This window comes from Astatotilapia calliptera, chromosome 7, assembly GCF_964374335.1.
Source record: "Astatotilapia calliptera chromosome 7, fAstCal68.1, whole genome shotgun sequence".
In the NCBI taxonomy this organism is placed as follows: domain Eukaryota; kingdom Metazoa; phylum Chordata; class Actinopteri; order Cichliformes; family Cichlidae; genus Astatotilapia; species Astatotilapia calliptera.
The window spans coordinates 51015935-51042836 of NC_137428.1; the positions used below are offsets into that span (position 1 = coordinate 51015935).

Sequence of the window (26902 nt, forward strand, 5' to 3'; positions counted from 1 at the left end):
TGCTGCAAAGTGATTCGGAAGCTGAAAGGTGTGTGATGTCGTGTTGAAAAAGGAACCAGGAAAAAGAAAAGCACACGTGTTGTTAAATGTTATTAGTTACATGTTTTGCTGTTCTCAGTGGAGCAAGGATGCTAGACAGACTGTGTAAGACAACAAAACAGTGCGCACAAAGTGTTTGTTGAGGCAGCGAACCGCTGAGTGCATATGACTCTGCTGTGTTGGACTCCTTGCAGCCCTGCGGCACAGAAACAGCCGTTGTGACGTGGCCCCTGAAATGCCAGGGCTGTGCACTCTTGGCATAGTGATTAGGGAGAACAAAACAAAATGGCCAAGGTTTTTTTGTTGTTGTTGTTTTAAATAGGAATTAATAACCTGCATGAGAAAACTGGAAGGAAGAGTAGAAGTATGCAGAGACCTGATAGTTAAGTGGACAGAAAAGGAGAATTTACTTTATGTGTCACTGATTATTGAAATTTGTCTCAGTACATTATTTAGTGCTACAGATCAGTATTTTTACATTGCTGCTTAACTAGATAATAAACATTTGGTGCATGTCTAAAAATGATTGGTTACTACATTGTGATCTGTGCTATAATGACAAAAATGACACAGGTATTATACTCAGTCAAAAATATTTTTTAATTGAATATTTATTACATTGTTACACTCATTCAAACCCTGCTTGTGCTCGTTTCCACCATAAGGCAGTTTTGTTGCATTCACACTTTAAATGCAGATCTTCAGACCTACACAGTACAAAGTAACGCAACATTGCATTTGTGTTGGATTTTGAGCTTTTAATATATCAGTACTAAAACAGTAGGTGAAATAATTAACTCACGCATTATATATTTAAAAAAAAAAAATTTTTTTTAAAGTGCTGTGTTGACCCCTTAATGCTGCCCCACTTTAGTGTGGAAATCCTTCTTTTTTATAGCATGTATCACCTTAACATGCTACATTTGATAATTAACGTCTCATTGGGATCATAGTTTAAAATTCTGTATTTTTATTAGAGAAAAAAAGTATTAATTGATATTAATGAGGCTGAAGGTCGATGTTGATTTCTTGCCTAGGCTGCCCTTGCTCATTGCTGCCTTTTCGAAAACGGCCCTGATCCAGGACAATATGTCTGGTTGTTGAAGGGCTGCCAGAAGTAGTTGTTAGTTACAGTTAGGGCGCGTCCCTCTTAGGATAGGTTGTCCACTCTGAGGTCTGATATCGAATAGGTCCATAATTTCCAGCTTGTTCCCAGGAGAAGCTCTCCTTTGCTCTTTTCTCTCTGTTTCTCTCTTCCTCCTCTCCTTTCAGAATCCTGTGAGAAACAGCAAGGTGAGTTCATTCCTGCTCTTGAAAAAGTCTTTATTCCTGTTTTTTCTTCTTCTTCTTTTTTTTTTCTCTTTTTTTTTGCTAAGACGAATCGTTTCTTTGTGCATGTGGCATATCTAGAAATTCTGTTTCTTCGCAATATGTCTCAGAAATATTTTGAAATTCAATATTTATTGCGGTGCTTTTGAATTGTTCTCATGAAAGCACCGGATCAAATGCCTGCTGAGCTATGTGGCAGATGAAGGGAGGGGGGGGCGAATCACTGCTCTGTTTTTGTGCTTTCATATCAGCACAACATATCAGGTAAAGCTGATTAAACAGAAATCAAATACATTAAAATTAAATTAATATTTTTATTCATATAAAACTATTTATTAGGAATGAAGTGTTTAAGTGCACCATGTTTAACAATCTAATACTAGTGTAAAAAAATGATTTATACACACACAATGAAGTGTATTATTTAAACCCAAAACAGATTTCTAACAGTTTCTCTCTTACTTTTGAATTTAGTGACAGGTTCATGTTAAATAAATCAACTTGTGTGCGCCGTGACTGAATATCAGTTCTTTATTATTTGTATAACAAAAGGCTGGATGAGCTGCCTTTTGTAAAGCATATTTTTGCACAGTTCATATTAACATTTTAATGTGGATTTTTACTCAGTGAACAAAAAATGCATTTCTGGAAAAGTTTGTTTTTTCCCCTGAATAAATCGTGACAATAATTTACACCAAATTCATAAAGTTCAGGCATTATTAAACATTTCCTAAAATTAAATTAGTATCCCTGGCATTTTTTGGTTTTTAGGCAGTGTGTTCCTTTAACGAAGCTAATATATAAAATAGTCAACATTTATGATAAAATTATTAAGTTTAACTATTAATTAATCATTTATTTATTTATGTCTTTTTGGGTTTCTGTAATAAGCAGGCGGCATTTTAAGGAAACAAAAGTCCATTCTGTTTATATTCTATAATATTTTGCACACATGCTTTTATATATGCCACAGTGCATTTCAAATATTGATGGATAATGTGTTTTCAAATAAGTGCTCAGTCAAGAGTTTTGCATATGAAGATAACTTGTGGAAAAACTTGAACTTGATATTTTTGGGAACTCATTGCTGGAAAAATATCCCTAATCCGGATAAAATGATATTCCCAAGGTGCTTTATTCCATAAAATTCTCCAAAGGAGCTGATTGTTAGCAGACATTTCCAAAATGATATAGCTGAATTATGTTTCATTATAACTTATTATCGGCTCGCTTTTGCAGGAAATGCAGTGTTAGGTAAGCTCAGCTGTGCAGCATGCTTTCACCTCTGTACTAATATCAAAGTATACGTTGAAGGGAGTCACAGAAACAGATCCTGAACAAGCTGCTTTTTTCTTATTGGTTGCAATCACCAATATTACGATTCTTTTTTTCTTGTATTAGAAACATCATTACTGCGCATGTCTTCTGTCCACCATTTCATTGCACATGCAACCATTTTATGAACTTCAACATAAAACAGTCTTTTAGGTCAGAGGCCTTGAAAACATACTTGAATTGACAATGTTTACTTAGGAAGGAGTACTTATTGGAAATACGGGTACACGGATGAAGCACAGCCTGCTAAAGTAAAGTTAAAAACTCTTTGGACCGGGGTGTGTTAACATTGCAAATCCTGTGCAGTGAGCATTCAGTCGTTTCTTCAGATTTTTCCACATAGAAATAATTCTGTTTGAGCTGTGCTGCACCTTGCAAGGTTAGCCTGCATTCCCTGTCTGTGCATGCATGCGTATAAATGTCAAACAGACGGAGAAAGTGGCGGTCACAGTCGGCTGCCTAAGGTGACTGGTGGGGGTCAAAGGTCAGGCTGTGTTAATACGACGTGATGTGCTGCCCCCGGGACCTCGGTCCCATGAGGGATAACCCCCTAATCAGCATTAGTTAATGTGTTAGTAATCTTTACCTTCTTAAAGCAAACAACAGTGGAGCATTCAATGAGCTCGCTTGGCCTCCCATGTAACGCTTTTGACCCAGGGGTCATGGCCTTTGTTCCCTCCTCGATGGGGAGTGCCCTCAAAGGTCCTGGGTGTAATAGAGAAGTTGTTTAGACACGTGCAGGGTTTAAGCTCGACCACCTTATGGACTCTTCTGCTGGAGAGTATACTCTCCCCTCATACAGAAGGGATACTTTGTGGTTAGCTTTTATCCCCTTCAATAAGTCCATTAGAATAACCTTGTTTTTATGTGCCGCATATCATATCTAAGTGTCGACGTTGTAGTGGTTGCTGACCAAGCACACAGCCATCCCTTACCCCCACCCCCCAACACACACACACACACACACACACACACACACACACACACACCCCTACTCCCACCTGCTAATGCCTCCTCGATGTTTCTAAGAGCAAATATTGTTTGTCTTTGTGGATTCCCTGCCCAGTGAAATTCCATATCGCTCTTGCTGTGCTCATTGTTTTATTGTTTCATGTAGCAGTAGGACGAACGTTCATCCAGTCCACCATTTAAATTCTGTAATGCAATGTTTACCCTAACAAATGCCTGCAGACGTCTTTTAAAACACTTTAATGTGCCGTCTTCTGAATGCAATCAGTGCCCGTCAGCAGACAGTTTGTTTAAGCCACAAAAAAATGTGTCTTATTTATAACGGCGTTAGACGTATGCGCTGCATTTCTATTGCTATGCTATTTTTATATTTTAACCGCTTCAAAACAGTTTTTTTCTCTGTCGTAAAATTGTGTTCCCAACTCGATTCATTGCATCAAACCTCGATGAAACAGAGAAGCATAATCATACGTTAAAATTATTAGGAGTAAAATAATTGTCAGGCAGAGGCTATAACATGGCGCCGTCTGCCATTTTGTTTCTCATTGCAATATCAATTGGCCTGATCGACTGACTTTGTATCACACAGCTGCAGCAGCCTAGTACTCCAGAAGGAAAGCTGTGGCTTTTCCCTGCCTTTTCTCCCTCCCGGATGTCAGTTAAAGTGCGGCTGCATCGTGTGTTATTGTTAGTGCTTCATCTAATGTTAGTCGTTTTTGATCATTTAATCTGAAAAAAAAAAAAGCAAGATGTTGCCAGTAGTAAGAACTGCTTTGTGCGTTTTGTTTTTTTAAACGGAAACCGATTTTATACAGTCGGCCTTAAATAGTCTGCATTTGCTTCTAAAGTCCGACTAGTCATGACTCCACAATTAAGATGTGACAGGTAATTACGACACGCAACAGAGGCACAATGTAGCGGCAATGTAGACACGCAACACAGCGGCAAGAGCTGGCAGCAGTCCCAAAGCCAAAACTGTATCCTCAGATGAACTTTATGTCATGCAAAGTACAGTATGCACACTAAGCATAAATTCACAGAGCATGCTTCCCTAAAACTAATGACTAATACTCCTTGGAGTTCTAACATATGCTTTTTTTAATTTATTTTTTTTTACAAGCTATTCCCCAAAAATCTTAACATATACCCAAGACATCTTTATACATTGAAGCCATAATGAAGTCATGAGTTTCTCAATTGGTTAAAACGCATGGCGAGATGTGACGTATAACTTGAACTCCTTCTAATAGGATTCTATAGCTCCTGCCAAAGTGCATGACTGAACTGAGCTAGTATCTCATTTAGGGAAAGGAAGAAAAAAGAAAGAAAGCGAACAAATACCTTGCAGTGCAAAGCGGCCTTTTCCTGCACTTTGTTAGTTTAAATAATATTGGCATTTTTCTCCTCTCTCTCTAATTGTCTTTGGCCGTATGTGTTTCTACTAAAAACCCGTCTAGCAAAGAGGAGTGCGCGGAGAGAGGAGAAGAGTTTTTTTTTGTGCAATCCAGCCTGTGCTGCTGTGAGGAAGAGAGAGCCGGCGAGGAACGGGGTGGTGGCCGTGCAGTGAAAGCAGCCCTCACAAGCTGTGCAGCCTGAAGCAGTAGCAGCCATGTTAAACAAGTCTCCGTGAGCTCGAGCCCCGCTTATGTATTTGTGCTCTCCAAAGCCGACAGGAAGTTTTCACAGAGTAAAACGTAAGAAAAAGTTTAACCCCCACCTTATGTTTTTCCTCTCTGTCTCCCTCTTTCTCTCTTTCTCATTGTCTCTTGCTAGGAATGAAGTCCCCTCTTTAATTCTCAGCAGTTTATAAAGCAGAAATGAAATTTATTTTTAAAAAAGAGAGAAAAAAAAAAAGCTCCTCAGTAATAAATACACTTTACATATCTCCTTCCTCCTTTTCTTCCCTTATAGAGCTCCTGGTTCAAGGCCGAGGGGGGAAAAAAGTTAAAGCCACGAGGTCTGCCTTTTGCAGTTTTTTAGAACCAGAGCCAAAAGAGGCAGGAAGTTGTTGTACAATAGCGTTACAGTAATCTGCCTCAAATGGAAAAAGCCAAATGCTGATCGCGGAGTGGAGAAGGTGGCAGAACAGACAGAAAGAGGGAGGGAGGGACAGGCAGGGAGAGAAAGAGCTCTAGCGTGTGAGAAGCAAAGCATAATCAATGCAATCTAAGATGGTGGAAACAGCCCTGCTGTTTAGTAGGGACCCCCCCCCCCCCTTTCTCCTCTCCTCTCCTAGTTCCCTCTGAGGCTCACTTATGCTTCATGTAAATCTGTGCAAGAAATTGGTTCAAACTAAACGCGTGGACCATTATGTTATCTTTTTTTTTTCGTTCTCCATTTTAAACAAGACAAATCGGCATCTCTGGGGGGGGTTTCGCTAAAATGTTCTCCGAACTGTTGAACATTGAATACCGGGGCATGTAGCAGCTGTTTTTCCTCGAGGAAAAAGCAGCAGAGTCTCACCCAAAAATGCTTATCAGCCTTTTTTGACTTTGTGCCAAAATAGCTGCGAAGGTTCGGCTACAGCCTTTGCTTTGTGACAGAGCCGGGGCAAGAAGGAGGCGTCCTGGCCATGCGTTCTTTGCCACATGTTACTGAAATTAACACTCTCCGTGCTTTTCTTTTTCACTTTGTGTGCTCGCGTCCTTGTGTGTGTGTGTGTGTGTGTGTGTGTGTCATGGTCTATTCTATCCATTCAGGCTGCTCAGGCATGCCAAAGAGTTAATGCGCTCTGAGTGTGTGTGTACGTGTGTTCCTTTCAGTGTGTACTTCCAGATCTGTAAAGCTCCACCACGGTAAGAGATGAGGTTAATAATTCAAGGAGATCTCAGAAGTGTTGCATATTTCAAGGATCCTTCAGCGGGGGCAGCTTATGCTGAATGACTCTGTATTCTCCCGTTTTCCTTGCTTTTCTTTGCACTTGCTGATATAGTTGCTGACGTACGTTATAGTGGATCCCAGTATGGCGTGTGAGTGCAGGCACTGAGCCTGCGCGCTGCCTGGGAGGAGTGGATTTCTGTGTCATTCTTCTTCCTCCACCCCTCCCACATTTAGTGCTTTCCACCCTCCCACTCTGCCTCGCTCTCTTCCCTTCTGTGTCTCCATCTCCCACCCATCTTATGCTCCCTCCCTCCCTCCCCAGGCCCCAGTGCAAATACAGTTCCTTGCCGTGTTGGACATGTGATGAAAAAGTGACTGGTTCGCGCGCTCTGCTACACCTCCTATTTCATCATCAGCCGAGCTTTTCTACCCCTTCACTGTATGCATGTCTGTCTCCTCCTCTCGGATTCTCTCTCTCCCTCTCTCTCTCTCCCCCTCTCCTCGTCTTCTCTCTCTGAATCGGTCGCTCCTCTCTTTCTGCTAGAGCCACACGCAAGGGGGAGACTTGAGCTCTGCGAGGGGAGAAAAAAAAAAAGACAAAAAGTCTGCTGCTATTTCTACAGTCAGGGCCTCCCCGCAGCCCGCCCTGCCATAGATGGATCTTTTTTTTTTTTTACTCACTACTAGCTGGATTTTAACCCTCTGCCTCCAACTAGCTGCACAGCAGCTCTGCAAAACCTGGCAACAAGTGGCTTTTTTTAGGGGCCCTTTTCTTACTTTTGGCACATTGATTTTTGCACCGCTCTGGATTTTTGATCACTTATCTGCTTTTCTGTTGCTTATTTTCTAAAACTGTACCTCATTTTCCTCTTCTTTTTTTGTTTGTTTGTTTAGTTTTATTAGGTTTTTTTTTCCCCTTGCTGGTTTTTAGCCATGTTTATTTGGTTTCTCTCATTTTGGATCAAAATTTTCCAAGGTGGTGTTTCTCCATCTGATGGGCCTTGATCCACCTGGAATGCCAGGGGCGCCATTTTTGACGGGTAACCTTTTTGTGGTGGTGGGCTTGTGGCCGGGATGTCCATGGATGGCAGTCACAGAGTGACCAGTGTCTCAGTAGGGTATACGTGTGCGTTTTAAAGGAGATGTTTCGTAATCCGCGCCAGCGACTGGCGTGAAGTACCGCACCTTGTTTGTATTTACTCTGCTTCTCCTCCTGTTTCCTCTCCATGTCCTCTCTCCTTCGCTGTCTCCTTGTGTCTCTTTCTCACTCTTGTTCTCTCTCTTTCACGCCGACTCGCTCTCGAGGGCAAATGAGTGGTGCGCTGAGCCGGAGCTCTTACTGGGACAGGTGCCAATTGCAAACAAAAGAAATTAACAGGCAATAAGCGAAAAAAAAAAAGGGGGGAAGCAAATTGTCGAATTGCAAGTTGTTGAGATGTCACCAGTAGCTGTGCACGTTACGTCGCCGCATGACCGGTTTGCATTATTGTTGCGTTACGTTATCAAGTATTAAAGTAAAACAGAGGTTTGAATACTTTGCTTCACTTATTCCAGTGAAGGCATTTCACTTGAGAAGAGGGAGGGAGTAATGTGAGAGAGAAGCATATAGACTTGTGAATTATTCATGTGCTCAGCCAAGGCTGAGACTGGACTGGTTGTGCTATTTGCATGCATCAGACATGCTGTTTGTCTGTTTGCTAACATTCCTCATTCAAAGACTTGTTAACTAGCAGCCGGGCTTAGCTGGAGTCTCGCAGACAGCCTCATGGCCTCCTATTGTTTCAGGCCTCACCGGGCCTGGACCCAGCTGGTTGCAGGCAAGCCATGCAGCCCTGAGCTTTGGGTTGAGACTGTGGTTGAAGGAGGGATTTGTGCCTGGAGGTGAGACTGACGTGGGCACTGAGGCTGGAGCTGAGGCTGAGGCACGGCTGTGAACGGGACATTCTGAGGGAAATCACGGGGTTATGCAAGAAGCACCAAACTGGAGCTTATGGCTTTCTCCTCTTCTTGACAGAGATGTGGATCAAAGCGGGAAGAGCTTCCGAACCTCACCGGACATTTAGCGTCTTTGCTCTGGTAACTGGTGAGTAATTTTCATTTAAAATATGCCTATGGATGCATGGTTTCCGATGTACTTTATCAATGTGTTTGCATTTTGGACGTTCAGTTTTCGCAGGAATCCTGTACAAATAAACATCTCGATGAATTTGAGGTCTTTGCACAAAGTTTCTTTTCACCTGAGCGAGCATTTATGCATCTGAATTTAAAGCCCTGCACTTAGAACAGCAGATATCAGAGCGTTAACAGCTATTCTCATGATTTCAAGAACATTTCCCCACTAAAAATTTCTACAAACTCATTCATAGTTTAGCAATACGCACAAAAAAGGCAGAAAAGCACTCTGTTGACCGGATAATCCTACTTTAATGCAATCAGTGAGTAAGTGCAAGGCCACAGTTGTGGAGGTATTTCATATGAGTGATGCTGTCCGAGCTTAGAATGCACTGTATGAAGAGAAGCACGTGGTGCGCTGATCATTTCGATCAGTTTAATGTTTTCAGAAGCTTTTGGAGGACGTCTTAATTTTTACAACTATTTATTTTTAAATGGCAAATTTCTTTGAGTTCGTGCTTTTACAGTTTGTACTTGGTAAGCTTATATTTTATTCAAGAAAACGGAATAGAGAATAACTCACCATTTCTTCACCATTTGCTTTTGTATACATAATTTTTGTTAATCGGAGGATTCCTTCATATTTTTTCCCCACTTTTGGATCTATACCTTACATGTCTGAATACAGATTTTACAAGACTTGTGCTTTTGATAGAAGCGCTTTACATACAACTACAGATGCTTTTGTTATTATGTTGATACTAATCGCATTTCTCTTGATTTGATGGAAGAACAAACCTGAATGAGCAACAAACGCAGCAGTTTCACCAACAAGAGAATTTATAAAAAATGACTGTGGATATTGTGAATTTAATGATCAAGATCATGGGAAATCTGTACTGCTTGAATGTTTTTAAGACATTAAAATAGCAAAGTATATTCCCAAGTCTAATGAGAAAAATCTTCTTCGAGGTGTCGCTTGAAAGTATAATCGAATTTGCAGTAAAGCTGTTTTCTGATTGCGTTTTTTGAAAATTGCGGAAATTTTCTAGTTTAATCAACAAAAGTTTGCGTATTTGTCGAATATTCTGCTTTGGATTTCAGATGTGCTGTGTTATGTTGGGTGTCGGGTTTTACATAGAAGATGACTTTTTTTGAAGGACAAAGTCAAAATGATTACTCAAAGCTTTCAAGAGTGAGGCTTACTGTTGCATATGTAGCTTATTATGCTCATTCATATGAATGTAAGCTTTGCTGTACTAGCTGTGGACACATGGTTTTGGCTGGAGGAGTATCTCGCTACTCCACCCCAAGGCCTTTTTGGCACTGAATGGCAGGAGTGCAGTGGAAGGTTGCATGTCGAGAGGCAGATGGCAGGGTTTTCAGCATTTTCTCTCTGTGTGTAAAAGCATACCTACAACAACACAACAGCCTGGTACAACCCACAGTGGGTGCACTGAAGCAAACTAACAGTTTATTGCATCTACACAGCAGAGCTAGCAATGGGACACACACAGACACAGTCACACATACACACTAATACAAATTTACCGTCAAACGTGCGCGTAAATGTATTTGTGTAGTTAATAGTAGTTCATAATAATTGTACTTTTTTTTTGTTGATGCTTTCTTGGTGTATGATGTGAGGTTTAGTCAAATAGTTGGTTAGAAGCATTTTTTCATGTAATTACCAACAGCAAAGTGGCTCAAATGGCTTCTTTTAATTTTTAATTTTTATTTTATGTAAATGGAAATATGTACTTAATATAATGCAGAAGCAAAGCAGACACCAAAACTGCATGCCACAGCTAAAACACCAAGTTCTCAAACTTGAACTTGACTGTCCTTGAACTTGAATGGGGGGGAAAAAATCAACAATTATTCTTAGTCTTAGTATGTTAGTTAAAACATATGGTGCTAACAAAAATCCAACTGAAAAAACGTGGGACATTTTTTAATAGATAAGCAAAAAGAAAGTGTGTGTGTGTGTGAGGGGGGTGCACTATGCAAAAGATTATTTGTCATGTTCAGTTATTTTTCTACAATATTTGCAGCAATTCTGTAAGTAATTTATTACTGTTTTTATTATATGTATCATACTGAGGTAACCCTGCTACTTTTAATTTATTACTCACTTTCAGTTTAATTTATATTTGAGTTTGTCCATGTGAAACTCAAAAATGTCATGACGCGTAGTAAAAAGAGAAGAAAATATAAAAACGGACGAATATGTGCACATGTGCACGTCCTCATTTTTTTCTGCCAAGTGTAATTGTTTAAAACAAATCAAAAGTTTGTCCCGTGAAGTTTTTTTGTAAGCACACGTCTTCATAGAGGAAACTAAACAGAAAGCGTAAAAGAAAAATGTGTATGCTAAAACACTGTTTTTAAAGTATTTACATTACTGTAGAGATCAGTTTACGGATGGCTAAGTCACAGCAGCAGCCTTTTTTGGTGTGTGTGTGTGTGTGTGTGTGTGTGTGTGTGTGTGTGTGTGTGTGTGTGTGTGTGTGTGTGTGTGTGTGTGTGTTTGCAGTAAAACAATGGTGCAAGGCATGATTGAGCATGTTTCTACTTGTTGGTGCATCATGTATATGATTGTGTTTCTTAAACATTCATATATATATATATATATATATATATAAAATACACACACACACACACACACACACACACACACACATATGTATATATATATTTGACCACAAAACCCTTTTATTATCCCATGGCTTTTCAAGTGTCACAAAAAAATGTATTTATAACTGCGACAATTCTCAGAATTAAATTATTATTAATAATAATAGTCGTTCATAATCATTTAGTTCTACCTTTCGAATAGTGTAAAAAAGGCAATTGTTGTATGAAGTATTCTCCAAATGATCATTTATATAGTAGCAGTAATACATAATTTCTTTTGTGTGTAAAATTGCAATAATCTCTTTATACACACTTGGACATTTTCACATTTCTGAATCGTACATAATTTAAAAAAATATGTGTTTCACATCAGCAAGAATACATGGAGTGTAATATTGTTGTCTTTTGTGTTGCTGTTTCATTTTGCACATTTTGATGCTCGTGTGTGTGTGTGTGTGTGTGTGTGTGTGTGTGTGTGTGTGTGTGTGTGTGTGTGTGGTGAGGCAGACTGCTGTCTGAGTGTTTGAGTTTGAAGTTTTGAGTATGTGGTTGAGGTCGTGTGTGAGTGCTCAGCGTATTCTTACTAGTGCAACTCAGTGAAAATGAGTCATTCATGAGTACAACACAGCAATAAGCCACCGACACAGTGCTTCATTTGTTAAGTGGATAAATTGGTATTTTAGATTATGTGATTTTGTTTCATTTATGAGCTTGCTGTGATGTTGTGAATTTCATCCAATTTCCTCCTGGCTAATATGAAATCCAGATTGGAGTGATGAATGGGGGCCAAGTCACCACTCACTGTAAATATATTTTTGTGCCATAATAATGAAGCCGCTTTGAATTCTGCTGCTTAAAGCGGCTTCAGTGTGCTGTTAAAAATACAATAAAACTGAGAAAGCCAACATAATGGAAGTTATATTGTATGTCTGAGCTCTCTGGAGAGCTGTCAGGGTTTGGGATTGTGTTGTCCTACTCTGCTGTCTGGGCTTGCTCTACAAAAACGCATGTAGCACTCTTAAGTTGAATGTATTCACAGGTTCACTGTAAAAGTGTTTTCTATGTTTAAAGAATGGAAATTTTCTAGCACGTTTATCTCACTGTTTATTATGTGATCAGATATTTCTTAACTGCATGTCTGTTTCTATTAAACTTTTTACACTACTTTCCCACTTTTTAGTAAATGGTTGTGTATATTAAAGAAAATACATAAAAAACTAAACCTGATGTGATTTTATGTCGATCTAAAATGAGTTCAAAGCTTCAATATATTGATCCATCCTATATTTAGGTGCAGGATTCTTACTGAAGCAGTAACACTATGCAGCAGGTCTGCATAGTCTTACTGCAGCGCATCTAAAGGTCAAGGTGAATTCCACCAAAACCTGCAATAAAATGCTTTTCACTGTGCTCGTGTAGGCATCGTAGCGCCTTCAACATTACAGTTAGAAAACTTTTAAAGGGGGCCCTTTAGTGCAGTCATGCCGAGTCTCTGTATTAGAAGATGACCAGGCCCCCTGTTGCTCTCCTCAACGTGGAAGAATCCATGAGTGGATCTACAGTGGCCACTACAGGCTGTGGCACACATAGGAGTTACAGTACACGAGAAAGTAGGCCAGGCCTAAACAGAGAGGAGAGAATCTAGAGAAAAAGTCCTCAATGCACGCACACACACACAAAAAAACATATACAAGAATTTTCAGTGTTCTGGTCAACTATATAAGTGCTGAAATTATGTCATAAAAACTAAAAAAAAATTATAAAACGCTGGGGAAAAACCCAAACTATGTATAGATTAACACCTAAGCTGTGTATTGAGGTGTGTTTATCTGCAGCACCACTCCTACTTTATCCGTATTTTATTTTTATGTGGTTATGTTTGGATGTTTCTGCACCGGAACCTTTGTGCAGTCTGTGTCGGTGTGTAGTCCTCGGGCAGTGATTGCAGGCAGGGTGTGAGGGCGGGACTCTGTGATAACACAGCGACCACGAGAACATTCGGTATACTAAAACATACAGACCCATTCGTGTTACAGAGACAATGCGCAACCTCCACGGTTTTGATGCTTGTGTTTGCTTCAGTTTGCTACATTTTTGCGGGGTTGAATGTATCTCCAAGTCTGTGTTTCTGCTCGTGTGTCCTTTCCTGTTTGTGAAGCATGCGCTGCGTTCACGCGAAATCTGGCAGCGCGGCATCTTTTCAAAGGGTTGCGCAAGTTATTTTGCTCGTTCGCTTCTACTTTAACAACGTGAAGCTATCCAAAACTACTGTTTCATTTCTCTAATTCGCCGCTTTCTTCACCTTTTAGTTTGCTCGATCACTGCTGCTCTTTGTCTCTCTCTTTCTGTTCATTTACAAACAGTACCCAGCTACAACACAATGACAGGCACATATGCTGATGCTCTTACATTCATATTCCTGCACCAACAAAAAAAAAAATCCTGCTTTTTCTCACCCATCTCATCATACATGGAAGCCATTAGTCCATTACCCTGCAGACTACTGAGGACTGGACTTTTTTTTTGTTCCTTCCTGTGTTAATCAGGATGTCAGCTGGGAGTGTCACATGTAATTTATCCACAAAACCACAGCAATTCCACAGAGACGGTAAGTACAGTCATAATGACATAATATTGGACTGGGACAAAGTTTCAAGGCATGACAGAAAATTAGAATTTTCCTCCCCTGTACGTATCCCTCTTTTTTTTTTTTCCTCCAGACATTCTGTAAGTAAAAAAAATGCTTTACACCATGAGCAAAAGTTTGTGTTTCTTTTTTCCCCTCAATTGGACAACTCTCACATTTGAAAACTGTTTTCTCATGAGAGTTTGTTAGAAGTTTGACACATGTAATATCTGAGCATTGTAAATATTCATTGTTTTTCTCTTCCTGCCCTAATCAAACGCACTGAGGCTGTAATACACAGCATCACGTGCGAGTGTCTCTCGGCACACATCGTCGGGACAGATGCTTGTTTTATGTACCTGCCAGGCAAAGCGATATTCCAGATAATGCTCAGCTGCACCCACTCGGTTTTTTCTTTTCCAGCACTCATATATTTCTTCAGCTTTTGGCCTCTGCTGTCGCCAAGGCAATTTAGTCCGAGAAAAACTGCAGAATCAGCAACCTCGTTCCACTCGGAGGTAAAATTGGAAGTGTTGAAAAGCCTCGCCTGCAACCCTCCCCCCCCGACTATCAAAATACTGTAAATCCCTTTCCTTCAGCTCACCTCCACTCCATCACTTTCTACTGCTCGTCACTGATGAGCGAAATTATGTTGGCTGCATTTACTGTTGGCAACGTTTAGTGAACTGGATTGGTTTGGGCTGGGTTTTTTTTTGTTTTTTTTGCTCATTTTGTTTGACTACAGTTTCTGCTGACTTCTGCCATGTAATACAGCAAATACAGCACTTGATGTTTATGTAATGTGCATATACTCAGGTTTCCTCGCTTGCAATCACCAAAAGGTTTTAGAATTTCGAGTGAAGTATGACAAAAGCCTCCATACCAACACAAAACCCACCGACATAATGTATGTGTAGTTTTCTTTCTATACTCACAGCCATTCATGTGGTATATTCTCATATCATGTTGACTGTCCCATCTGCACACACACAGCCAGGTTCATGAGTCATCAACATGTATATGCACACAAACAGCATACCCACACATGCACAGAGTGCAGTGGGTGCACAGCTCGGACATGAATCTCTCTCCGTGGAGGCTGGAGGAGTTGGGTTACTCATGAGCCCATAAACATGTGCTGGCAACACTCCGAGGTACTGCACTGTAATTACAAACGTTAGAAACAATATATAAAAGACCCTTTGCCCGACAAGGCCGTGCTCCGCGTTGCAATTAGCATCCGTGTCCAGAATTATCACCTTTCGGCAGCTGCCGCCGCACCGAGTGAAGGCCTTAAATCGGCAGTGTCCTCCTGGGCCCGCGAAATTGTCACATTTGCTCTTTATTCTCTTCTGTACCACAATCTGAGATTTGGCTAACAACGCCTACCTCTGTCGCCTCGCTTCCTGTTCCACCTCCACGTGATGGCGTCACATGTGCACAACGCACGATAACCAAAAAGCTACCTTGTACATTAACTCTGCGCAGCCCGCACATGCCCTCTTCTGCGAACCGAGCATACTATGCTGCATGTGTAAAAGAAAAAAAACGAAAAAAGACTTATTAGACTCACAAGTACGTGCAGATGCACCACTTCACCCACGCATATGACACTGTGGGCTTTCGGTAACACGGTGTGCCAAAGCGTGCACATGTATGCAGCGAGTGGGCGCTACCGGGCGAGGCCGAGGCCACAGAGGAGCTTGTGTGCGTGTGAAGTGTGCGGGTGTGTTGGTGTAGGGTGAGCATGCGGCAGTAAGAGTTGGCCGGTGTACAGGCCAGCAGAGAGGGTGCGGTGTGTTACATGTTTCGCTAATGAGCTTTCTTGGCCAGGCAGAAGTGTAAGGTGAGCTTATTAGTAAACAGGCTACAGAGAAAAGACCCTACAGCCCTCTGCCGCTGCTACTGCTGCTGCTGGCTACTCAACCGATCAGGCTCTCTGTCTCCGCTCCTCTCGATTGTGTTTTTCACTTCCTCTCTGTTTACGTTGCTGTAAATTGTCTCTCACTCCATTCCCCCCCCCCCCCCCCCCTCTGTCTTTCCTTCTCGTAGGCAGTGAGACAGTTTTGATCTCCAAGCGCAAACAGTTTTGGCCAGAGAGAGAAATTATGCAAACACACACTGCCGATTGTAAGTACCCCAACGTGTTAGAAATGTTTTGGGCTTTTTTGTGCAGGATGATGTATTCTGATGCTGTTGGATTGTCTTGCATTTCAATTTCATTGAGATAGGGGCCTGTAATTAAACGCAGTGCAGATTACGTCTCCGCTTTGTCTACATGTATTTTCTTTCTCTTTGTGAGCCTGGAACAGATTAAAATCATAATGTGTTGGGCCTTTATCCCTTTTTTTAGAAAGGCCAAGGTCCCGATGGCTTTATTAGCGCAGCACATTAAGAAAGAAAAAACAAACAAAGCAAAGATAATCTTTTCGCGCACATGCGCAGAAAACACTTATCCGAACTGCCTGCTAGACAACGACTTGACTCTCCCTCTCTCTCCCTATGGTCCTGAAACTGTTGGAAAATGGCTTCCACTCTGTGCCTTCCAGCTCTCAGCTCCCTGCCGCCATTTTGTGCATCGCTGCCAAAGTAGTCAGGTAGCAGAAGAACAGAGTAAAGTGGGAAAGAACAAAGTGGGTGCAACTGGATGCTGGGTTCAGGGGGAAAAGGGGGGAATAAAGTCTAATAAACTGTGAAAAGGTGTGCAAATTGAGGAAGAGTAGCGCTCTAATGTACAGTGACAGGACAATTAGCGTGCCTATTTCTTATGGGGAAATGTTTTAATTGTTGTTGGCTGATTAGATAAAAATCAAGCGGCCTCCACTCTGGATCACTTCCAGCTCCTCTTTTCAACAAGCTGACCTCGAGTGGACACCATAAACAGGGCCTTTTTTTTCATAGGGGCAAATGTGCGCTGGCAGTGGCCACAGTTGTGTCGCACCCTTGCGCGTTGCCTCCAAGCCCCGCCTGCTTTCTCTCAACATAACCTGCTGTCTTGTAGCTACTTAAAGCCAGTGAATGGATAAAATCTTTAACCTCTGCTTTTTAACCTGTCTCCACCCTAACCACAGTGCACCGAGCTGGAGCTTCAGCCCATAACTGCGGCTGTATTGTACGGACTTAGTAACCCCAGGCACCACCCTGCAATCTATAGCTATAGTGACTGGCTGCCTGCGGCTCTGGAATTCTGTGTGCGCTCCACGTTTGATTATAAGTGCAGATTTTATTAAAGCCCTTCTCTCATTTACAGCCCACAGACACTAAAGCAGGTGTTCAGTAGGTGTATAAAGCTCTCTTGATCCCCCACTACAAGTCTGAAATGACACACACCATTTCTTTTTTTTAATTTTTGTTTGCTTTGCTTCTGGGACTGTTTCAGGTTAACAGCCCAGTATTGCAACAGCGAGTTAAAGAAAAGAAGAAGAAAAAGTCTGGGGTTGGGAGAAAAAAAATCATACATAATATAATTATTGTAAAGTCATAAAAGCAGAAATTATGTTAGAAAAAGCAAAATTGACCTAAAAAGCAGAGGGAAAAAAGACTTGCTTGAAATTGCAAGGTTGGATGAACCTCATCGCACCAGCTCCAAGAACTTTGTTATACATGTGTGTGTGTGTGTGTGTGTGTGTGTGTGTGTGTGTGTGTGTGTGTGTGTGTGTGTGTGTGAAGAAAGGGGCTAAAGTGTTCCACGGAAAAACAGCAAACATCAGCTATATTGTAAATGACCAGAAAATAAATGAGCAGATTGACACCATTCATCGGGTTGTACCTGTTAATAGCGTCAAGTGTTATAAAACCTCCCTCACTGTATCATTGTGCCTCACTGCTGCCATGTAACTGATTTAGACAGTAGGTGCAAAATATAGCAGAGGTCCCTCTGGCAGTAAAACCTGGCCTATTTAGGCCTGTCACATACACGTTCTCTATGAGACAGCCACTCAGTCAGCGGCAGCTCCGAATGCACTCTGTACCCTTTGACTGCTCACTCCTTAATCTGCCCATGTGCTTGCATATGGGACAGAGAGGCCTCCATGTTGTGTTTGTAGTATGAATTATGAATCCTGTTGCATAACCGCGGCCTGCTTCTAGGGCATATCACTACAACATCTACCCAGAGACCAAAGCTTGAATACATTTACCGGCCTAGACCTCTTGGAAATAATACTGTGAAGCTGTGCCTGCCTGCATTTGTTTATGGTTATATGGAGCAGATGGCCATGCAACAGGGTCATGTAGTCACACACTGGCTGCCTCACTTGTACTGTCACACGCACAAACCCCTATAGGCAGAAACGTAGCAATCTTCAAAGCATTGAAGGCGATTGAAGGCACAGCAGTTCATTCAGTCATTTTTCTTTTATACCTCACTGTTTAGGTGTGGGTAGGTGTGTGTGTGTGTGTGGGGGGGGGGGTATTAAAAGTTGTTATCAGGATATATAACTGTATATTCCCATTTATGCTGGCAGCTATCCTGGAACTGTAGGAACTGGTGCTAAAACCTTCTGCCAAATCAATGCTAACTATGGTTGACTGCGCTGTATTTACAGCGTTAGATTTCAGCGGTGAGCCTGACTAAACGCAGCTGTAGCCTGAGAGTTACAGGCTCTTGAAGGTTACAAACTGTGCAGATCCCCGTCTGCCTGCTCTGGCCTGCTGTCTGTCAGCTGAAGTTCATATTCAGGGAGAAAGGTATTTGTTCAACCCTCTAAATATAGCTGGTGACAGATGCCGCTCAAAGGGGCACTGCCCATTTGAAAGGGGCCCTGCGAGCAGGCCGGCGCTGAACACAGTGCATGTAGACGTGTCAGAGCTATAGCCTTCCTCTAATAGACAGAGGCCTTGCAGGTCACCAGCAGCCACATGGCAGTGCACATTTCACCAGAGCTCTTTAGAGTGGCAATACGAAGATTAAGACTTTGACTTCGATGAGCAAAAAAAGGTTACTTTTTTTGTATTTTTATACATTTATTTAACTCGGTATCAACGTAACCCACTATGGGAAACTAACACAGTTCAAGTTTCTTAAGACCTGTATCTATAAAAATACCAGTGTCCTAAGAAGAAGAAGGTGAGGGAGCATACATAGAAATAACCCCACAAAGCATAACGTGAGGGTTAACATCATTTTAAAGTGAAATCATGCACTTCTGTACCACCTATGCAAAATAAAACCAACCATCCACCTTTGAATAAATAATAAATTCTCATTGTTAAGTGCCCTCTGATAACTGTAATTTTGAATGTCTTGAGCAATAATCTGTAGAGTCATTGAAAACATAGACAGGCACCATTACTCAGGGGGCCCAGATTTGCGACAGTGTGAGACACCTGCTTTCAAGCTTTTTTTCTGGGTAGACCTTTGTCTTCAATTCAATTCAATTCAGTTTTATTTATATAGCGCCAAATCACAACAAAAGTCGCCTCAAGGCGCTTCATAGATACAGAGAAAAACCCAACAATCATATGACCCCCTATGAGCAAGCACTTTGGCGACAGTGGGAAGGAAAAACTCCCTTTTAACAGGAAGAAACCTCCGGCTCAGGCTCAGGGAGGGGCGGCCATCTGCTGCGACCGGTTGGGGTGAGAGAAGGAAGACAGGATAAAGACATGCTGTGGAAGAGAGACAGAGGTTAATAACAGATATGATTCAATGCAGAGAGGTCTATTAACACATAGTGAGTGCGAAAGGTGACTGGAAAGGAAAAACTCAATGCACCATGGGAATCCCCCGACAGCCTACATCTATTGCAGCATAACTAAGGGAGGATTCAGGGTCACCTGGTCCAGCCCTAACTATATGCTTTAGCAAAAAGGAAAGTTTTAAGCCTGATCTTGAAAGTAGAGATAGTGTCTGTCTCCCGAATCCAAACTGGAAGCTGGTTCCAGAGAAGAGGGGCCTGAAAACTGAAGGCTCTCCCTCCTATTCTACTTTTAAATACTCTAGGAACAACAAGTAGGCCTGCAGAGCGAGAGCGAAGTGCTCTAATAGGGTGATATGGTACTACAAGGTCATTAAGATAAGATAGGGCCTGATTATTTAAGACCTTGCATGTGAGGAGCAGGATTTTGAATTCAATTCTGGATTTAACAGGAAGCCAATGAAAGGAAGCCAAAACAGGAGAAATATGTTCTCTCTTTCTAGTCCCTGTCAGGACTCTTGCTGCAGCATTTTGGATTAGCTGAAGGCTTTTCAGTGAGTTTTTTGGACATCCTGATAATAATGAATTACAGTAGTCCAGCCTGGAAGTAATAAATGCATGAACTAGTTTTTCAGCGTCACTCTGAGACAGGATATTTCTAATTTTAGAGATGTTGTGCAAATGGATGAAAGCAGCCTTACATATTTGTTTAATATGTGCGTTGAAGGACATGTCCTGGTCAAAAATGACTCCAAGGTTCCTCACAGCGTTACTGGAGGCCAAGGTAATGCCATCCAGAGTAAGAATCTGATTAGATACCATATTTCTAAGCTTTTCAGGGCCGAGTACAATAACCTCAGTTTTATCTGAATTAAGAAGCAGAAAGTTAGCGGTCATCCAGGTCTTTATGTCTTTAAGACATTCCTGCAGTTTAACTAATTGGTGTGTGTTATCTGGCTTCATGGACAGATAGAGCTGGGTGTCATCTGCATAGCAGTGAAAATTTATGCTATGTCTTCTAATGATACTGCCTAAGGGGAAGCATGTATAGTGTAAACAGAATTGGTCCTAGCACTGAACCCTGTGGAACTCCATAATTAACCTCAGTGTGTGAAGAGGACTCTCTATTTACATGTACAAATTGGAGTCTATTAGATAGATATGATTCAAACCACTGCAGTGCAGTACCTGTAATACCTACAGCATGTTCTAATTGCTCTAATAGGATATTATGGTCAACAGTATCAAACACTGCACTAAGGTCTAGCAGGACAAGCACAGAGATGAGTCCACTGTCAGAGGCCATAAGAAGATCATTTGTAACCTTCACTAAAGCTGTTTCTGTGCTGTGATGAGCTCTGAAACCTGACTGAAACTCTTCAAATAAACCATTCCTCTGCAGATGATCTGTTAGCTGTTTGACAACTACTCTTTCAAGGATTTTTGATATGAAAGCAAGGTTGGAGATTGGCCTATAATTAGCTAAGACTGCTGGGTCTGAGTAAAGGTTTAACTACAGCCACCTTGTAGGCCTGTGGTACATAGCCGATTATTAGAGATAGATTGATCATATTTAAGATCGAAGAATTAATTAATGGCAGGACTTCTTTGAGCAGTTTTGTAGGAATGGGGTCTAAAAGACACGTTGATGGTTTGGAGGAAGTAATTATTGAAGTTAACTCAGAAAGATCAATTGGAGAAAAAGAGTCTAAATGAATATTAATGGTACTAAGAGTAGCTGTAGATAATATTACATCTATGGGATGATTATTGGTCATTTTTCCTCTAATGATAAGAATTTTATTTGTGAAGAAGTTCATGAAGTCATTACTAGTTAGCGTTGAAGGAATTGTTGGCTCAACAGTGCTCTGAGTTTTTGTCAGCCTGGCTACAGTGCTGAAGAGAAACCTGGGGTTGTTCTTATTTTCTTCAATCAGTGATGAATAGTAAGATGTTCTGGCTTTGTGGAGGGCTTTCTTATAAAGCAACAAACTATTTCTCCAGGCTAAATGATGATCCTCTAAATTTGTGACACACCATTTCCTCTCCAGCTTACGAGTAATCTGCTTTAGACTATGTGTTTGAGAATTATACCACGGAGTCAGGTACTTCTGATTTGAGACCTTAGTTTTCACTGGAGCTACAGTATCCAGAGTCGTACGTAGTGAGGAGGTAGAATTATTAACAAGATAATCGACCTCTGTTGGAGTAGCGTTCAGGTAGCTGCTCTGCTCTATGTTGGTACAGGGCATTGAAGATGATAACAGTGGGTGGATTATATTCTTAAACTTAGTTACAGCGCTTTCAGAAAGACATCTACTGTGATAAAGTCTACTCTCCACCGCTGTGTAATCAATTATTGTAAATGTAAATGTTATCAGGAAAGGATCAGACAGGAGAGGGTTTTCAGGAAACACTGTTAAATGTTCAGTTTCTATGCCATATGTTAAAGGCCCCTTTCAAGTTAAGTGGTGGGTGGGTTCTTTTACATTTTGAGAGAAGCCAATTGAGTCTAATAACAGATTAAATGCCATGTTGAGGCTGTCATTTTTAGCATCTACATGGATGTTAAAATCACCCACAATAATTATTTTATCTGAGCTGAGAACTAAAATCAGATAAAAAGTCTGAGAAATCAGACAGAAACTCTGTGTGAGGCCCAGGTGGACGATATGTGATAACAAGTAAGACTAGTTTCTGAGTTTTACAGCTGGGGTGGGCAAGGCTAAGCATCAGGCTTTCAAATGAATTAAAAGTCCGTTTTCGTCTTGCTGTGCATCCTGCAGCCTGTGTGTATATGCATGCAAATGTGTGGATGTTTCTTTGTGTATGTGCAATTGTACACTGCGTGAGAGAGATGAGAAGCAGCTGGCAAGGTTGGGCTGAGTGGTGTGGGAAACCCCTGCTGTGTACATTGTCATTACAGTGATTGGGGTCTCATTTGTTTTTTACCCCTAGAGTTGGGGCCGCAGGGCCACACTGGAATGAGCTAAGTTTGCCTAATCCAGCCCTCCTCACCTGGCATGTTTATGGCTCTGCTGCGGGATGGAGGGGTTGGAGGGGTATAAGTCAGTGGGGCCAGTTCATCTCGCAGTCTTACAGGCAGACACACACTTTAACCACGTTGGCGTGAGTACATGCACACTTGCACATGTATGCATTTGCTCATCTGCATGCACAAACACCACAAGTGTCAAGTGCGTTCAGTGCACATGCGCTAATGTGTTCTTGCAGCATCACAAACACGCGCTATGCACACACTGTACATTCAAACTTATTGATGTGAACTTTGAACTCCCTGTTCTTTCATTCCTAACACACACTTGCACAAGGTTTGCAAGCTCAGTATCTGCCTCATGCAGAGGTGACGGGGAGGTCAGCCTGTCTGACTTTGAGCAGAATCCCCCTGTGGCTTGCCCCAGCCATTCCCCCTGGCATGTGTAACAGGACCTGCCCAAGCAGCCTCTCCTCTTCCCCCAGCTCCTGTCCTCCTCCTACTGCTGCCTGCCCCTTGGCCCTGGTATAAATAGATGGGTCATGACTGCTGTGCTATCTGTATTGAGGGTGGTGGGGGGTGAATAGTCCACCCTGTCTATCTACAAGATTCCTCGTGTCTGCACCACTTCTGCTGCAGCAGGACATAAAAAGAAAAACAGGTATTTCTGACCACATCATTTGTGACTAGAGACTGTACACTAATGTCACCATGTTGAGTGTGTATGGGTGTACTTGCAAAGTTGAACTATAGTGTAGTGTGTGAGTGATCTTTTTACCCTGAATACAATGTTTTTTATAGATATTATTGTATTTTCTTTTTTTCTTTTTTTTTACCCATCAGGATTTTTGTACACGAGGAAGACCCTCCAGTGGTGTAGTGGTTAACACATATGCTTGGGAAGTCAAAGGGCACTTGTTCAGTTCCAGCTGGAGACATACATCCCTTTAGGGCTTGTATCTAGCATCTAACTCTGACAAAGTATGCAGAGCCACCTGCTGTGGTGACCCCTTGTGGCAAGTAAGAAGCTTTTTGTTTTATTTTATTATTCTTGAAGGTTGGCCTGGTAGTTTTTGGTTATCAAACAAACGGTTAAATGAATGCCATAGAAAACCTGTGTCCACATTGACTTTCAGTACAGATGATGTAGTAATTGTCTGATTAGATATTAGCCAATAAGTAAGCATATGATTTCAAATTTACCGCTTGAAATTTCGTGCTACTTGCAGATCTCGTCGGTTTGACTAGGTCACTGGATATGCAACATAGTTGTACTTGTGCGTCGTAAACTTTATTACATCTTTGGCCAAAAGTCAACTATTTGCCTCTATACATAAGTATAGAAACAAAAAATGCAAATTGCATGACTTTAATGAACTTTGTAGATCCTTCTGAGTGCCAGAAATATCCCCTTGCAGTAAAAACTACATTGCTAGTGCTACTGCACTGTCACCTCTAGCTTTTATGGTGAAACATCAGAAGTCAGTCTTGACTGTGACCAAATAAAAGGCGAGAAGGTTTAAATATTGATTTTACTGTTGTAGTGGTTTGTATTATCATTTATTTATTTTAGGTAAATGAAGAGCATTTAATATATACTAACATTTCTTTCTGTAACCATCTTTTATGTCGGTGATACAATGTTGTTGAGGTTAATACTGCTGCCTCACAGCCAGAAGGTTCTGGTAATGAACGACAGTATATTCATGCTGGTATGTTCTATAAGTGCAGAATAGATGAGATACAGTAAAGCTTTGAGTGGTCAGTAAAACGACAAAACATGATGGAAATTTGTAATTTGCAGGAATGAATAATAAGAATCTGAGGTTGGATATTACATTAAAGTGGTCTTTAAAAAAAATCTACCCACTCGCTGACCTTAAACCACCAGAACCTCAAAGATCAGGTTGCAAGGTTATAGCTGAACTGATTGGCAATGTAGCACTTAGACTCAAGTGTGATTAAGTTAAAGTGAGTTTTTAAGCAGCGCCTAGCTTTGCTGTGAACACTGTGTGAAAATATGATTAGATAAATCAGCAAAATGTTTTACCTTACTTCCTTTTTCCAAGCTTATGTGCATGTGTTTCAAACTGTGACCTTCTGTATGAGATTTGGTTTCACGTGTGCATCCATATATGTGTTTTATGGGACATTGTGAGGCAAAGATGTGCAGAAAGCAGAACTTGAGCTGAGGGAAGTGTGAGGCTGAAGCAGTACTTTAGTTACAGAGCCAGCTTGTTGAGTTTGCACGACAACCAAAGAAGAGTTCCAGATTGTCCTCTATAACTGCGGTAAAAAAAAAACAAGTGTGCAACATGAGTATGGACCTGTGGGTGTGTGTATATATGCTTGCATTTCATGTTAGTTCTCTACAGTACATGTGCGTGGGTGTAAGCGTGAATATTTTCCTGTCACTGGAAGATAGCAACTGGCTCTGACTTCACTTGAAAATGATATTTTTCATTATTTATTGGTCGGGACCCCAGGGTCATATACTATATTAGATTAAAGTATGTTCAATCAGCAGATGTAGAGGACAATGTGTCTTGACCCTACATTATGAAGTCTGGGCCCCGCGCCACAGAGAGTTTTGCAGGACTGCAAAATAAAATGAGGTATATGCTTTAGCATACGGTTTTCTCTATGATTTAGGTCCTAAAATCATTGCAAGTTGAGCTCCGCAGTGGAGTTTGTTCTAAGTTCAGGCCTTCTGCAAAGCAGTGTTATTCTAGAGCATCTAAATATATGAATTTAAGTGTTGTCCATCATAAGTAAATTAAGTCCTTGTAAATTATGCAAGCTCCGTTTGTCATTACTAAATGTGTGTGCAAATGTATATGTGTGCTAACTGTAGGTTGCCATATTTCTTCTCTCAGGTTGTTTCTGTCTGCAAAGTATCTGTTTAGTCCTTTTGTGTCTGTTATACTGTACAGGTGTGTGCCTGCGCATATTTACAACCCACAGCTCTATGGTGTAAGTAAGGTGGTGTTGAATAATGCAGGGAACCTCAGACTCACCACTGAGCAGACGCAATGGGGCCTCTCAGCTCAAGACATACTGCTTTGTATTGTGCTGTGCTGTACACTTCTGTCTTCCCAGTACATTAGATTATATACAGTAATCAGCCGACTGTATGGCACGAAACACGCACAATGGTGTGGTTTTATCAAAGAACACATGAGCATGAACCGCACTGTAAATAAATATAACCCCCATATACAAACTGCAAGCAAAGCCAGACACGTCTTCACCCAAAGGTCCAAAATGCAGCGTTTGAACTGGCTGCAGTGTTTGCAATTGATCTCACATATGTCAAATCTAAAAGTCATCATGCAGGAGTATTTTTCTGTTTCCCCTTTTGTCTTTGTTGCAGAAGTAACAGATTTTCCCTCTTGGGTTTTTCCACATGGAGACTACCTGACATGCTGCTGAAACCATGATGGAGGGAGGAGGTTATAGGCCAGTGGGCCCTTCCAGCCCCTTTTCTCGATGCATGTTATATAGCAGGTGAGAAACATTAACGGAGGCAGCAGCAGCTGCAGACCTCTGCTCCACACATGTGGGCCAGGATATGAGCTAGCTTGAGCTCTCCCACTCTCAACTTTAGTGAGCAAGGTTATCGCTCAGAACCACAGGAAACAGTGCTGCCAAACTGGAAACAGCATAGCTCTGTTTAATATACGTTACTTTGAACACTGATCTTAATAGTATATAGGTTTGCCAGAACTTGATCTAAAATGATATTTGCTTATTTGTCATGTGACTGGCCACACCCACCCTAGCTTCTAAAAGCTATGTGATATTTGTGAATATAATAATGTTTCTGAGTGTTTTTGAGGTTAGCGTGTTTGCTATACAATGTTCATTATGAATATACCATTTAAGTTATTTACTGGTTGCATTTGAATATGGAAATGTCTTGGCTGCGCAATTTGCTTGAGACATGTGTGCCTTGTTGGGTCATTTGAATTACCCCCCTCAGCCCGGGCCATGAACCCGGAGACCCAGTTGTCACATTGTGTTTTGAGCGCACAGACTCTGGCCGTGGTGGTGAGGTGTCCCAGAGGAGAGTGGCATGTTTCTGTGAATCATAACCGCTGTTCTGTGTTCAGTGAGCCTTGTCAAAGCGGATTACCTGCATGAACGGGGACCTGAAAGGACTTTGTTTTTAAAGACTGTCCTTTGGGGTGAGGTAGTAGGTTGTATAGTTTTAGGGTCGTACCCTTCCTGTCAGATAACTATACAACTTACTGTCTTTCCTGAAGTGGCTGTAATGTCGTCAGATGCCTTTGGTGGAGTGCACGGATCCAGATCGACGCACTGCTTGCTAACGGCTCAGTAGCCCGAGTTTGATAGCAGAAAGTTATTAAGGACTGTAGCCGCTTTGTGGAAGTCGTTGAT

At 41.4% G+C, this 26902-nt stretch overlaps 1 protein-coding gene and 1 long non-coding RNA gene across 9 annotated transcripts in view; one reads left to right on the top strand and one right to left on the bottom strand.

Moving 5' to 3' along the window:
* pparab (peroxisome proliferator-activated receptor alpha b) overlaps positions 1–26902 on the top strand; it is an 85777-nt gene that overhangs the window by 15545 nt on the left and 43330 nt on the right. Inside the window, exons 2-4 of one of the 6 annotated variants that reach the window (XM_080303798.1) lie at positions 8507–8575; positions 15920–15997; positions 25875–26008. The gene's annotated coding sequence lies outside the window, so the exon portion shown is untranslated. Of the gene's footprint in view, positions 1–8506; positions 8576–15919; positions 15998–22240; positions 23522–25874; positions 26009–26902 lie in introns of those variants that run through there. The other 5 variants (XM_080303799.1, XM_080303800.1, XM_080303804.1 and 2 more) reach the window with 5 other exon arrangements.
* LOC113026475 (uncharacterized) lies at positions 616–14662 on the bottom strand. Of its 3 annotated transcripts, none has more exons than XR_013910082.1 (3): positions 14227–14662; positions 3290–3408; positions 616–1315 (listed from the first exon to the last, which is right to left on the bottom strand). It is a non-coding gene; the product is annotated as an uncharacterized LOC113026475 (long non-coding RNA). The 3 variants fall into 3 exon arrangements; XR_013910080.1 differs by lacking the exon at positions 14227–14662 and adding an exon at positions 5390–5916; XR_013910081.1 differs by lacking the exon at positions 14227–14662 and adding an exon at positions 5014–5355.